The sequence below is a fragment of the Myotis lucifugus genome, unplaced genomic scaffold (assembly GCF_000147115.1).
Source record: "Myotis lucifugus unplaced genomic scaffold, Myoluc2.0 scaffold_47, whole genome shotgun sequence".
Classification (NCBI taxonomy): Eukaryota; Metazoa; Chordata; class Mammalia; order Chiroptera; family Vespertilionidae; genus Myotis; species Myotis lucifugus.
Window position 1 is genome coordinate 1,095,386 of NW_005871095.1, and position 14,309 is coordinate 1,109,694.

A 14,309-nucleotide genomic window follows, 5' to 3' on the forward strand; every position below is an offset into this window, starting at 1 on the left:
CAGGAATGGGTCTGTACCAGACACAGAATTTGACAGCACCTTGATCTTGGACTTCCATTTATTTCTCACAGTTCTGGAGATGAGAAATAAAGGCTTGTTGTTTAAGCCACTCAGTATATGATATTTTTGTTTAGCAACCCAAACAGACTGCCACACAATCTTTATACAGGTCTTCCACTTCTAGGTGTTTACATTTGTTTAAACCAGTCACAGATTAGATCACTTTATTTTTCAGTCAAGTTTGATTTGACTATAGTTGAATGGGAATGATCTTAATTTCTTATTTACTAAAACTATCAGGTTTAATAAAGTTCATAATTTCACTTTTCTCTATACTTCACTTAAAAAAAATAAGTCAACAACTTACTTAGAAATGACATATAGGATTTTAAGTAATAACATCATTCTGCCCCCCCCCCCAACAAAGTACATATAAAAGTAGCTCTTTTCCAGGTCCCAAGATCCTTTCCTTCTGTCTTTTAACCCAGATGAGTTCTACTTTCTAATACCCAAGGCATCCCCCTCCCACCTTCCCACTCCTACCCCAACTTTACCTTCTGGTGTTTTCATATTGCTCCAGCCCTTTCCACTCAGAAGGTAAACTATTTAACTATTCAGGATAATTTGAAACCAGGATTAATGTACCTGTGTCTTTATATATCACTCTCTCTAGAATGTTTGGAGTTTAAAACATTCTGGAATCTACTGACCACCTCTTGGTGGGGTGTGGAGAAGATATATAGATACACAAATATCCCACTGTGTGATAGACACTATTCAAGGTGTTTTCACAGAGATTGTTTCATCTGATCCTCACAACATCCTTTCTCTGTAAGCCAAAATGTTCCTTTTTAGAGGTTAAGTAAATTCCCTAAGATCACATAGCTAATAAATGCCAGTTTCAAGATTCCAACCCAAGGCTGTCTGACTCTTTACTGTTTATGGGCTTTTCACTATGCCAAACCTAATCCAAAAGAATCTTTAATGGGGCATTTCAACACTGGGGAATTCTAACATGGTCCATGAAGGTGAGTGATATTGTTGATCAATGAAGCCCTCAGGTTGCACTAAGTAACCACATACTCCATCTCTGCATGAGACTTTCTTTCACAACCTGTGTTTTTTATTGGCCACATTCTAGCTTCAATGCCTTTTCCATTCCAGACTAGCTTTGCATTTTTTTTAAATCAATTATTATTCATTCAGCTTTTAGACAAGGAATCCTCCAAAGACCTCAAGGCACCGTATAGAAAAATATTGCATAATGAACAATAAACATTTGGATTACCAGGAGGGTACAACTGAGAATGCTACATTCTTACTTTCTTCTAGTCCTGGGGGAAAGGGGGAGGTTTTATCAAATTGAAGTGGGCTCTTTTCCTTATAGCTCTAACCAGTCTTCCTCTCACTCTTATTGAATACTAGAGGCCTGGTACACAAAAATTTGTGCACTCGGGGGGGATCCCTCAGCCCGGCCTGTGCCCTCTCGCAGTCTGGGACCCCTCGGGGGATGACCACCTGCTGGCTTAGGCCTGCTCCCCAGGGGATTAGACCTAAGCTGGCAATCAGACATCCCTCTGGCAGCCCGGCAATGCTCGGGGGATGTCCACTTGCCAGCGGGGAGCAAACCTAAGCTGCAGTCGGACATCCTTAGCGCTGCTGAGGAGGCAGGAGAGGCTCCCACCACCACCACTGTACTGGCAGCCATCAGCCTGGCTTGTGGCTGAGCAGAGCTCCCCCATGTGGGAGGGCACTGACCACCAGAGGGCAGCTCCTGCATTGAGCGTCTGTCCCCTGGTGGTCAGTGTGTGTCATAGTGACCAGTCATTCCCAGTCTTTCTGCTGTTAGGGTCAGTTTACATATTACCCTTTTACTATATAGGATAGAGGCCTGGTGCACGGGTGGGGGCTGGCTGGTTTGCCCTGAAGGGTGTCCTGGATCAGGGTGGAGGTCCTGTTTGGGTGCCTGGCCAGCCTGGGTGAGGGGCTGATGGCTGTTTGCAGCTGGTCACACCCCCTTCAGGGTGGGGGTCCCACTGGGGTGACTGGCCAGCCTGGATGAGGGGCTGAGGGCCGTTTTCAGGCTGGCCACACCCCCTTTAGGGTGGGGGTCCCCACTGGGGTGCCTGGCCAGTCTGGGTGAGGGGCTGAGGGCCGTTTTCAGGCTGGCCGGCGACTGAAGCTCCCAGCCTCTCCTTTTTTTCTTTTCTTTTTTATTCTGGGATTTATTTACCTTCTATAATTGAAACTTTGTTGCCGTCACTGGAGCTGAGAGCCGGCACCTACTCGCTCCAGCTCTGAGGCCACAGCCTGCTGAAAGCAGGTATCTGGGGTTTGTTTAGCTTCTATAATTGAAACTTTGTTGCTTTCGGAGCTCAGAGCTGGGCCGCGGCAGGCGGGGAACCTTGGCTTCCTCCATCACTGGAGCAAGCAAGCCTCCTGCTTGCTTCAGCTGCGTGGCTGTTGACCGCCATCTTGGTTGGGTTAATTTGCATATCGTGCTGATTAGCCAATGGGAGGCGTAGCGAAGGTATGGTCAATTACCATGTTTGTCTATTATTAGATAGGATGAAGCCTAGACTAGGCAGATTTTCTAACTTGATACCCACCACCACCTTCCCAAAAGCCTATATAATAAAAGGCTAATATGCAAATAGGCTGACTGGCAAAACAACCGGAACAATGGAACAACCAAACAACTGGTCACTATGTAGTGCAGTGACCACCAGGGGGCGTGTGTAGAACATGGCAGGCGTTGGCCATGTTGGGATGATGCAGCAGGTGAGCAGGGGTGCCAGACCAAGGCGGGGCATCAGTGGCTGCCATTGGGTGAGCCTCTGGTGGTTACTGAAAATTCTTTGCTCCCGCACTTGCACCTGCTGCCAGCACCAGCCCCACTCGCACCCGCTGCCAGTGCCCAGCACAGGCACTGATTGCTCGTTTTTGGCAGCCACCTCTCGCACCTGCTGCCAGTGCCGGAGCCGCCGCTTGTACCCACTGCCAATGCTGGCCTCACTCCCACCGACAACTGGCGCCAGAGCCACCACTCATACCTGCTGTCAGTGCCCGGCGCTGGTCCCTCGCTTGGCACCATCAGCAGATGCGAGCAGCAGCTGCCGGCCCTGATCACCCCTGAGTGCTTCTCCACCTCCCCCTGCTCTTGAGGGGCAATTAGGGCAGCAGCTGCCGCTTGCACCCACTGCTGGCGCTGGCTCCAATCAGTCTGCGCCATTAGGGGATGCGAGCAGGGCCGGCGCCATCAGCGCATTGGAGGGGCAGCAGCAGGAGCAAGGCTACTGGCAGACAGGGGACTGGGGACTGCAGCGGGATGGGCCAGGCAGGGGCACGGAGGATGGGCCGAGACCCACCTCTGTGCCTACCACAGCCTTGTGGCCCACAGTTTCTTTCAAGGTGCATGAATTTGTGCAGTGGGCCCCTAGTATGAATATATTGCTTTATCAATACACAGCAGATGCCCCCCAAAACCATCAGTCTTCACTCTTCTCCAAAATTATTTAAATCATCAAGGAAGCAATACCTAAGACCTCCAAGGGCAATTAATGTGTCATTTTAGGGTAAGCTGCCTGAGTTGTCTATCTGGTCATGAGTGCTAACTTGATGTTCATCTCTAGCTCCACTGAGGGACAAGCAAAAAGGGAGCTTAAACCCAATGGGCACTGCATCACATGGAGGCAAGGCAAAGATGAGTAAGGAGATCAGTAGGGACTGTTCTTCTAAGTCTTCTCTAGTCTACAGGTGTTATCATTGAACTGTGTCCCTCCATTCTAAAAAACAACAACAGCAAAAAGCAAGCTTTCTTGAAGTTCTAATCCCCAGTACTTCAGAATGTGACCTTATTTGGAGATGGGATCTTTATAAATGTAATCAAGTTAAAGTGAGGACATTAATGCAAGTCCTAATGCAATATGACTGGTGTCCTTATAAAAGGGGGAAATTTGGGCACAGAGGCAGACATGCATGGAGGCAAGACAATGTGAAGGGACACAGGGAGAGGACAGCCATCTAAAAGCCATTCACAGGCCTCTGTAGGAACCAACCCTGCTGATACCTTGATTTTGGACTACCAACCTTTAGGATTGTGAGAGAATGAATATACTTCTGCTACTTAAGCCACCCAGGGTGTGGTACTCTGTTAAAGCAGCTAGAAAACTAATAAACAGAAGACTAATTAACATGCCCAGACAATTGATAATGGACCTGCCAAACACAGAATACATTATCATCTAAACACCGAGAGAATGACGGAGAATAATCCTCCTGCCCAGGAAGTAGTGCTCCTATCCCATTTTCCTGGAATATGCTTTCTTGAATCGTTACTCTATTTAGTCTCATAACCTAGGCCCAAAGCTGCTTAATTTAATTGTGCCTCAGCCTGACCATCCACCCAATAGGGATGATATTATAAGACCATTGGGTGGTCTTATGTTAGTGGAAAGTAATTGGTAAACAAATACCAGAAATTTATTATCTCACAGCTCTGGAGAACAGAAGCAGGAAATCAAGCTGTTTGTAGGGTCACAGCCCCTCCAGAGGCTCGAGGAGGAAATGGATGCCTTGCCTCTCCCAGCTTCTGGTGTCTATAGGTGTTCATTGGCTTGTGGCCACATCACTCCAATCTGTTTCCATCTCCACAGTGCTTTCTTCTCTGTGTATGTCTCTATCTCATCTTCCCCTGCCTCTTTCAAAAAGAAACAGGATTGCACATAGGGCCCACCTGGATAATCCAGTATAAGCTCTTCCTCTCAAGATCCTTAACCTAATCAATATCTTTCGCAATATAATGTGATGTCCATAGGTCCCAGGAATTAAAAAGTGAATAGATATTTTGGGGGGTGAGGTGTAATTTTTTCTGCCTACCACAGGCCCAACCCATCAAGTCTCTTAGATTAAATTTTGGACATTTCTCTCTTAAAGGTGACCACTGCTCCCTAACAAGGAATGTTCATTTGAATTCTAGTCCCACAGCCCATATAAAACTTCATCTAAGACTGGCAAGGTTAAGATGTTGACTTGAGCCATGACCCTCCTTTTCTCCCCTCTATATGTAACATCTAGCCAGCGAGTTATCAAAGAGTGAAAATATTGGCTCTCAATCATACTAAGTTCTAATAAGAATAGAAACCAAGTTTTCAATATTCATTTGTACTCTTTCTTTTTTATTACAAAGGGTCCTCGTTGGTATAGGAAAGAGAATATAAAAGTGCATTTATAAAACACCTCTATCTTGGCCCCCGCTGCCTCTAGCACTTAGAAAATATATACAAAGAAAGCTTTATGTTTTCCTCCTCAGTTGCCAGGACCACAATAAAGCCTTACACATTTAAGTGTGCTCTTTTTATGTCTCCACACGCTGGAAAGCTTTAATGTCCAAATATTATTTTTCCCTAAGAATGTATAAGAGTACAAATTTATTTTTCTTTTACTATTTTTAAATTGGTCTTAATCACCCAAATCCTTTTTTTCTATAGAATCACAGAGGAATAAACAGAAGGAAAGCAATAATGTCTAAAAACACTGGAAAATTGAATTAACTATAAAATGTATCTTATAACTTTGCAAAAAGTGATATTTGGGGAATTATGGTTACTTGATCAAATAGTTTTATAAAGGGAATATCTGGGATTGAGCATTATTTAGAATTTTGCTCAAGAAATTAATATATCGTGGTATTGGTAATGCAGGCAATGTTTTAAATATTATGTAAGTGCATTCAGAAGTGTGGGTTTGAGATGGAGCATCATCTGCTACACTTTGAGTAGCAAGGCTTTAGAAATTTAGTGGCCCTTGACTCTAACTGTATATTAAAATCTTGTAAGAGTTAAAAACAACAACAACAAAACAGTGCCTGGACCCCACCCCAAAACAATCAAATCAGAATTTCCTCAGAAAATTCTAAATATTGAGCCAATATTAAGAATCACAGATTCAATGCTCATTTTTACTGATGAAGATATCTAAGTGAAAATGTGAGGTGTCCTGTCTACCCTCTGTGTATGTGTGTGACCAAGAATGCAAGAAGAAAGGGCTGTAAATAAGTAACAAGAAATTGTAAATAATTTAAAATCAAATGATTGTTAAGAGAAGCCAGGGGGCTGCCAACAACAGAGGAAATGAGGTGACGGCTGCCAAGGGTGAAGATTGTGAAATGATGTGCAGTTTGCTACTTAATGAAAATGTAAATTCCACTTAAATCCATTATCAACTCTGTGTATACCAGAGAGCTGGCTTTGGAAAGATATATCTATGAAACTTTCTACTAAAAGTTTGACTTTGGGGGGAGAACTGGGGAACAAACTCCAGAGGTAAAAGTAAGGGAATCTCCATAAAAAGTAGTTCCACCAATGTAACCACATTTGTGTAAAATTTTGTCATTTGTACGTATTCTTATGAGATTCAGTGAGTTGAAATAGTTATAATCTGTTGGCAATTACTACCAATTTTCTGTTGTCACTTTCTATAGATTTCCTGCCATCAATTCTGCAAATCAAAAGAAAAGGCTGAAAATTATTTTAAACTGATTAATGGCAGTTTTGTTATAGACAGTCTTTGCCTTGGATTTAGCAAGTCACTTGGCTATTATCTGATTAATACCAAAATAAACTGTCAACGCCAGTGTCTGTTTCTTTTCCCAGGTTCCTCCCCTGGCCCTGGATTCTCCTAAACTCTTATCCAAGGTTTTGATGTGCTAATTTGCTCATCAATACACACTAGCCTTCCTGTGTTTAATTAATAAATATTTAGTTTTGACAAAGGCAAGCGAAACAGAAGCCTAATTCATGAATCCATCATTGTTTATCCCTCCACTGTGACCCTCACTTGAAATTGGTCTTGAGTCTTATCAGTCAGCTCCATTTTATGCCTTCCATTTGCATATCAAATATATCATTGTAAGCAGGCTGCTCACAGCCTTTGCTTGCAGGCAGTTACAGAACCAGTCACCCACTGGAGCTGCAGGGAAACATCTGTAAACCCACTGTGATACCAGGAGAAGAATGGGGGACAGGGGATTAACCTCATCTCCCATTCAGATTCTCTCCTCCAGAAATCAGGATCTTTCATGTGTCCTGTTTTCAAGGTTTAACTAATTGACTGATTGACAATTTTTAATGTGTCTACCCCCCCTCCCCGAAATTAAGATGACAACACAGGATTCTCCAACATTTAAACTATGAGTTGCTTGTCACTAAAACCTCATCTAATCACTAAGGATGCTTCAGCAGATTTAAGGGTGACTCAGCTAAAATGCATCATCTTTATCAGAGAATTGGGGTACACTGGAACATTAGTTGGCTTCCATATATCTTCCTTTGAAACAATTTTCTTCCTAAATGAAGAACAGGCCACTGATTCAAATCAAGTCCCATTGTTTCTTGGTACTCAGAAATGTGGACTTAAGAGAATTCTGAGCACTACCATAATTCCATCCTATCACTCAGATTGGGCCTGCCCACGTTTATCGATCCAGCTCTAACTCAGAATTCACCTTTTATGGTTATGTGACACCCTGTGTTTGTAGACAACTCAAATGTAATACTCAAATCTCTGGTAGGGTTAAAAATATTCCAAAAATATTAGATTGTGTTTCAAAGCTGTTACATTGGTGTGAGCCACTTCTCTAAAGAGCACTTGAAAGCAGGATAGCCAAGCAAAAGCCAGCCCTAAGGCTGATGTCTGGCTTTTAAGAACTCTACACAGAACCCCAGAAATAAGAAAAACAGGAAAATAATACAATTATGGACTGCATTAATTATGCACTTAAAAGTAACATTGTCTCCTTTTAACAAACTAAAATATTACAACTTAGTGCCACAGTGAGCTCTATTCGGTGTGCTAAATGAATTAGGCGGGGTCACTGGAAAACAACACGGTGGCTCTTTCCCTAGGGCATTATTACCGGGTGTAGCACTAGATTTGGAGACAGAGACCTAAGTCTTATCTCAACTCTACTACCAACTTTCTGCCATTTGAATAACTTCCATCCTGCCTCTGAACATCTATCTCCCACTCCAGAACAGGAGACAGTTGGATTACGCTCCCATGTACTCAACTGTGTGGCTAGGAAATGTTACTAAGTTTTCCGTTGAAAAGATTTATGTGGTCACCCTGGCTGGTGTGGCTCAGTTGGTTGGAGCGTCCTCCCGTACACCCAAGAGCCGTGGGTTTGAGTCCCTCCCGGGGCACATCCTATGTGTGTTCAAAACAGTTTGGGTGGCGCCCTTGCCGATTTGGCTCAGAGGATAGAGTGTCGGCCTGTGGACTTAGGCTCCCAGGTTTGATTCCAGTCAAGGGCACATGTCCGAGTTGCGGGCTTGGTCCCCAGTAGGGGGTGTGCGGCAGGCAGCCAATCAATAATTCCCTCTCATCATTGATGTTTCTCTCTCTCTCTTCCTCTCTGAAATTAATAAAACTATATTTTTTAAGAAAAACAGTTTGGGTGGCACTGAACAAGATTTTTCAGAGGGCTTTCCAACTGTCATCGACTGGCCCATGTTCAGACAGGCCAGGCTTGCTGATGGCATCACAGAGCATAGTGACTGAAAGTGGAAGCTCAGGAACCAGACAGCCTGGGTTCGAGCCTGTAACTTCTCTACTCCCTAGTTTTGTGACCTCACTTAACTTCTCTGTACTTGGTTCTTTCATCTACAAAACTGAGATAATAGTATCATCTGTTTCACAGGGTCATTAGGAGGATTGAATGAGCTAATAAGATAAGTTAAATGCTGAGCAGATGACCTAACACCTAGTAAGTGCCATAGAAGTGTTAACATTGTCATTGCAATATCATAAACCCTTGTCAAACGCAAGGATCCAAGAGCAACAAGAGTAGATAAAGGAAATTGACATTTGCTGAGCATATACTAGTACAGTATGCCAGATATAATCTCACCAAATCCCCTAATAAAACTAAGATCAAAATATGATTATTTCATTTTTCAGGTGAGTAAAATAAAACTCTCAGGTTTTAAGCAGATATGAAGGTGAAAAAAATGAACCCCAATTCAGGTATTCCTGACTTCAAAAGTCAAGTTCTTCCTGATACATTACACTGCCTTAAAGGGTGAAAAGTAATAACCTTTCTGTCATTTTATAGATGAAGGAATCAGACAGACAGACTGAAGTATGTCCCGGGATCACACAGTAAGATTCGAATTAGAAAATAATCCGTGTTCTGTCATTCAACCCTGTAAAATATTCCTCACCGGAATAGAAGGACATTTGAAAAGGGAAAAGGGAACTATCTCTAATTTTGATCTGGTTGCAATTTTTTTTCAGTTAAGATGGCTCTTCATTAAGTACCTGTGTATGCATTATGTCCCATTTTAGCAGAGATTTTGCTCTCCCCTACCTAACTCAGATTGTGTTTTTAGAGAAGCAGAGCTCTAAAGGGGACATTTGAAGGTCAAATTAATTCTACTGCCTCCAGAAAGGATTGGATCAAAATAATTCTCAAACAATAATCCCGCACCCTATTCTCCTTTTAAATGTGAAAAGAAGAAAATTCTGTGACTTTGGAAAAAATCCAAATATTAATAATATATTTAAAATTTCATAATATGCAAGGATCTTTGAGATATTTGTGAAAATAAAAACACATTAATCAAAAAAGAGAGAGAGAATAAACGGAATAAAAAATGAATTGATTTTCCATGATGGAGCATAGCATTGGGCATTAAGACCTAAATTTCAGGACTATGGACTTGGGAAGTAATTTATTGGCTATTAATCTTCACTTTTAGCAGTCAAGGCCCAACTTTACTTAGATATGTCTGCTGCATGCAGAGATTTAAAATATGGGGTCAAAAATATATCCCTGCCACATATCCCATACTGCACTTCTGCTTGGTTCATCTATCACTAAAACTGGTTTTTTACAGCAACATCATAGATGATAGAGCTTAGAGAGATTTCCATTTTGCAAGTAAAAACAGGCAGACAGGTGGTGCTCAGCCTGCAGTGTAGATGGAGCCGCCAGCTGCTCAATTCCCATCATCAGAGCCTGTCCTGGGACCACAGGACATCTGATTGAGCAGGCAACTTGCAGGGAGAGGGAGAGGCGCATGGAAGATTTCTCAGCATCTGAAATTCTCCATGTAGGCTCAGTGAAATAAGAGAAGGAATGGTGATAGTTACTCTGATTTGGATGAGAGAAAGCAATCACTTTCCTTGGGGGTTTATGATGATGAGAGACCTAAACAGGGGTTGACATAGGACTTACTTTAACCTATGTAGCAGATAACCAGGTATCTGTCTGCATAACATAACTAGTACCTCCAACAGTTGAAATTTGGAGGAAGGGTACAGATTTAGGAGGGTGCCCTGGCAGGTCCTATTCCATATTTTTTTTTCTTTTTTTCTTTTTTCTTTCAGATGTATATTCGTTGGAACGAGTGTGCTGTCCCCTTGCAATTGCTCACTGAATGCAGTGCCTGCCTCAAAAATGAAAATGTTTTTGGCCAAGTTTGTGCTTTGGATGCTATTTCCCCATTCTCAGAAACCCAGTACATGTTGAGGCTTTTTCCTCCAGGATTCAAAGAGATAAATGTTGAATTTGATCCCTGGGGGTATGGCAGAAGCTACCTTACCAGAATGTAAAAAAAATAAAAATAAATGGAAAATTCCTAAAATCCTAAGATTTTTGTGAGGCAAATGCGAAAGAATTCTTAGGTCGCAATTCCTGCCCTTCAACTACAGGTATAATTAAAGGTAAATGTAAAGCAAAGTGGTAGTTGCTGGGAGAACAATTTACTAAGACTTTCTGTAATCTCGTTTACTTTAAAGTCCAGGATCTTCCCAAAAGCTGACCTTCTGCTTGAATTTCTCCCAGTGCTTACTCATACCAGTCTTATCTATGGTGTAAAATGGCTAAATCTGTCACTAGGGAGAAATATTCCCTATTTGTGTGAGCAAGGAGTAACTCATATTTATAAATGGCCAAACAGAAATGATCATTATGAATCTTTCACGACCACTGAAGAGGAAGATGAGTCAAGAGTATTTATTTCCTAGGCTCTATTCTTTAAGAAAAGCTAGTGTTTCTTGTTTTGTTTGTTGTCACAGCCACTATGCCTGTAAGACTGCCCACTTCATCTTTTTTTTAACTCTGAAGATTCCTAAGCATATATTCTCTACTCTAAGGATACAGTGAATACATTTATGGGGAACATTTCTTGACTCCTTTTATTAAAATGAAATTTAGGAATGCAGAAACCATTCAAAGAGTGGCTATGGTAAAGAAGTCTTATGTGTTAATATGCTCTATTTGTGTATGTAAGGATCAAACTTTTGAAAGACTTAGTTAAATGGTGCCATTTCAGAGACAAAAAAAAAATCTCACTGTCCCCAAATGTCTTTCTCTCCAGCTTCCCACGCATTTAATTTATGCAACTGGAGAAGTCTCCAGAAAGCCCTTTAACATGCAAATATGTTTTTACCCTAGAGAGGCTGCACATTATCGCATTAGCACAGATTAGTTTATCAGATTAGCAGAGGGTGGCCCTGAGGAAAAGAAACACTGGACAGGTACAGTTAACAGGGCACACTCCTCAGGGAATAGGGACCCGGGAACCAAAGGCCTTCTATCAGGAAGCTATTGGGCCAGAAGTCACCTGGTTGTCAGGCTCCCATTTCCAGACATTAGCCCTAGGCACACCATAAATTCTGGGACCCTGAGTCTGTTGTCCAAAGTCCACAAGTCTGTGGTTGAATGCTGGCCCTATGATTCCCTAAATTAACATTTCTGTGCAACTTCCTCATCTGTAAAGCAGGAATAACCATAGTACCTACTTCATAGGACTATTGAATTAAAGAAATAAATTCACCTGTATGAATGGTCTCAATTTTGTAAACACACACACACATCCATAGAAAAAAGTTTGGAAGAATATTCATAACTATCTCTCAGTGGCAGAAATTATGACTGATTATTTTAATGTTTTTCCCTTATGCATTTTCTAAATTTCTTGGAATAGATATGATTAGTTTGATCATAAGAATGTGTAAAAGACTAATAGATGCTTCATGTAAAATTTGATCATTTGCATTTTCTTTATAATAACAAAAAAATTGGAAACAGCAAACAGAGCCCATTAATAGGGATTAGGTCAATAAAATACAGTTCATCCATATAGTAGAATTATGCACCTACAATTTTAAAAAGTAAGGTTGAAGAATGTTTATTGGCATAAAAAATACTCATGATACAGTATATGAAAAATTAGTAACAATGTTGAATAAAAATTCTTAGTTTATGAAAACTAAATAGTTTTATTTGACCATAAGTAACAAAACATATATACTCCCAAAATGCTAATGCTTGATTATCCCTGCATCACAAGATCGGAAGGCTCTTTAATTTCTTGTGTACATTTTTATAAATCTTCCAAAACTTTCAGAGTTCTAGTAAAAAAATGGAGAAGTTGAGATTCAGGCAAGAAATTATATTAGTAGACAAAAAACTGGATGATCTCCTTGCTCTTTTTCTGCTCAGAGTTGGTATTGTTCAGTTCCAAATTGGATGTGTAAGGAATGAGGAAGTGTGAGAACTTGAAGAAAGAAAACTTGAAGAGATTTCATGATGCTGGACCAGAGATTAGAGTTGAACCATGAGTTCCAGACAAGAACTTCCCTACATCTGTGAGTATGGAAGACCAAAGATAAATTCTGTCTACTTCCAGACTTACCAAGTCAACCAAAAGGTCACATTCAAGATCAAAGTATCTAATGAGCTCTTCTTCCCACTCGTAGAATTCCTGTGGCCATTAAAGAGAGAAAACAGAAAAAAAGTAAATATGAGTAAGCTCATTTAATAAGAAAGGGATGTAAGACTGGTCAAAATAAAGACAGTAAGTAACTCCAGAGTCATGACTGTATCCAACAGAGCCGGTCCTTGCTTGGATTTTGGTGGCCATGCAGAGTGGGGGCAGGATCAAGCTATCTTCTCTTTGGCACTCTATCCAGCCTCCCCACACAACCTAATGAATGTGAACATATTAAAGTATTCAGAACAGAATGCTAATTTACCAAGAGAGATTAGAATTTTTTTTAAATAATACTGAGTTGACAGAAAAATCTTAACACTATGAAGCAGCAAATTGTTAATAATGGTATCCTAAGAATCAAAGAGAGAATGGACTGAAGTTCAGATCACATATCTGTCACTTCAGGTATTCCCTGGGATCAATATCAGTCAATCTTATATCTTAAGACTACCTTTTGATATTAATGTGTGTGTGTGTGTGTGTGTGTGTGTGTGTGTTGTGTTGTGTGTGTTACCTATTCTCCAAAATGCAAGAAGAGGCTAGACTACAGAATGATGAAAGGAAAAACTAGACCTGGGTTGAAGTCTAGACCTCTCCTTGTGCTTCCAGGGTCACTTTAAGCATGTTGCTAACCTCCCTACATCACAGCTACATCATCCAGACGGGAGTTATAAACCTATCTCACGATACTTTTAGGTGACTCTGGACATTGGATGCAAAGCTCGCCCAACACAAGGTTTGCACAGAGTAAGCACCCAATACTTGTGGCAGATGGGGATTAAAAAAGTAAAGTGAAAGTAAAGTCAGTTTTTCTCAGAGTCCTACAACTTACCTGTTTGCCACTTGTTTGGGGAGTTCCCTTGTTCAATTGGGCATTTGGAATGAAAGAGGAGCAGCTGCATTTAGCGCCCTTCAGCCTCCCCAGCAGTCACCTCAGCTAAACTCTTGCTGCAGCTCAGAATCAACACAGGGGTGGGGGTGGGGGGGTTGGAAAGGGTGGACTCCTTACCAACATCACCTCTCAGAAAATTGTGACCCAAATAGTAGATGGTCACATATTTGAAAATAAAAGTTGCCTTAGGAAGCAAGTACAGGAAATACTTATTTCATCTCTAGTATTTCCGTTGCTTTGAGAAAAGATTCAATTGAGTACTTCCCCGCGTCCCCCCAGCTCTTTAAAGTATAGTATATTTAATCCAGGAGCCCAGATAAACATCAATGTTCCCATTAAACGGATGTCCCAAATTCAAATGCTCTTGGCACAGTGTTACAACTTAAAACAGACAGTTATTGCCAACTTGATAGGCCCCAGGTTTGTAACAGCCTCCCTTTAGAGAGAGTAGCATTGATTTCTGTGAGTAGCATTGTTTTCATTCATATTTTCCTATTATGTGTCTTAAATGTCAATATCCCCTTCACCCTGTAAATCCAAACACTCCATCCTGCCACTTTTGTTACCCAGAGAAAAGGCAGAGGATTTCTCAAGGTAACAGAATACCCCAGCTTTGCAAACTTTGTTTCATAGCAGAG

The 14,309-nt window shown here is 41.4% G+C and overlaps 1 long non-coding RNA gene across 1 annotated transcript in view; it reads left to right on the top strand.

Moving 5' to 3' along the window:
- LOC106697115 overlaps positions 1-11,774 on the top strand; it is a 31,943-nt gene extending 20,169 nt beyond the window's left edge. The window contains exon 5 of the long non-coding RNA XR_002829166.1: positions 10,390-11,774. This is a non-coding gene — a long non-coding RNA (uncharacterized LOC106697115). The remainder of the gene's footprint in view (positions 1-10,389) is intronic.
- Positions 11,775-14,309: the final 2,535 nt, after the last annotated feature.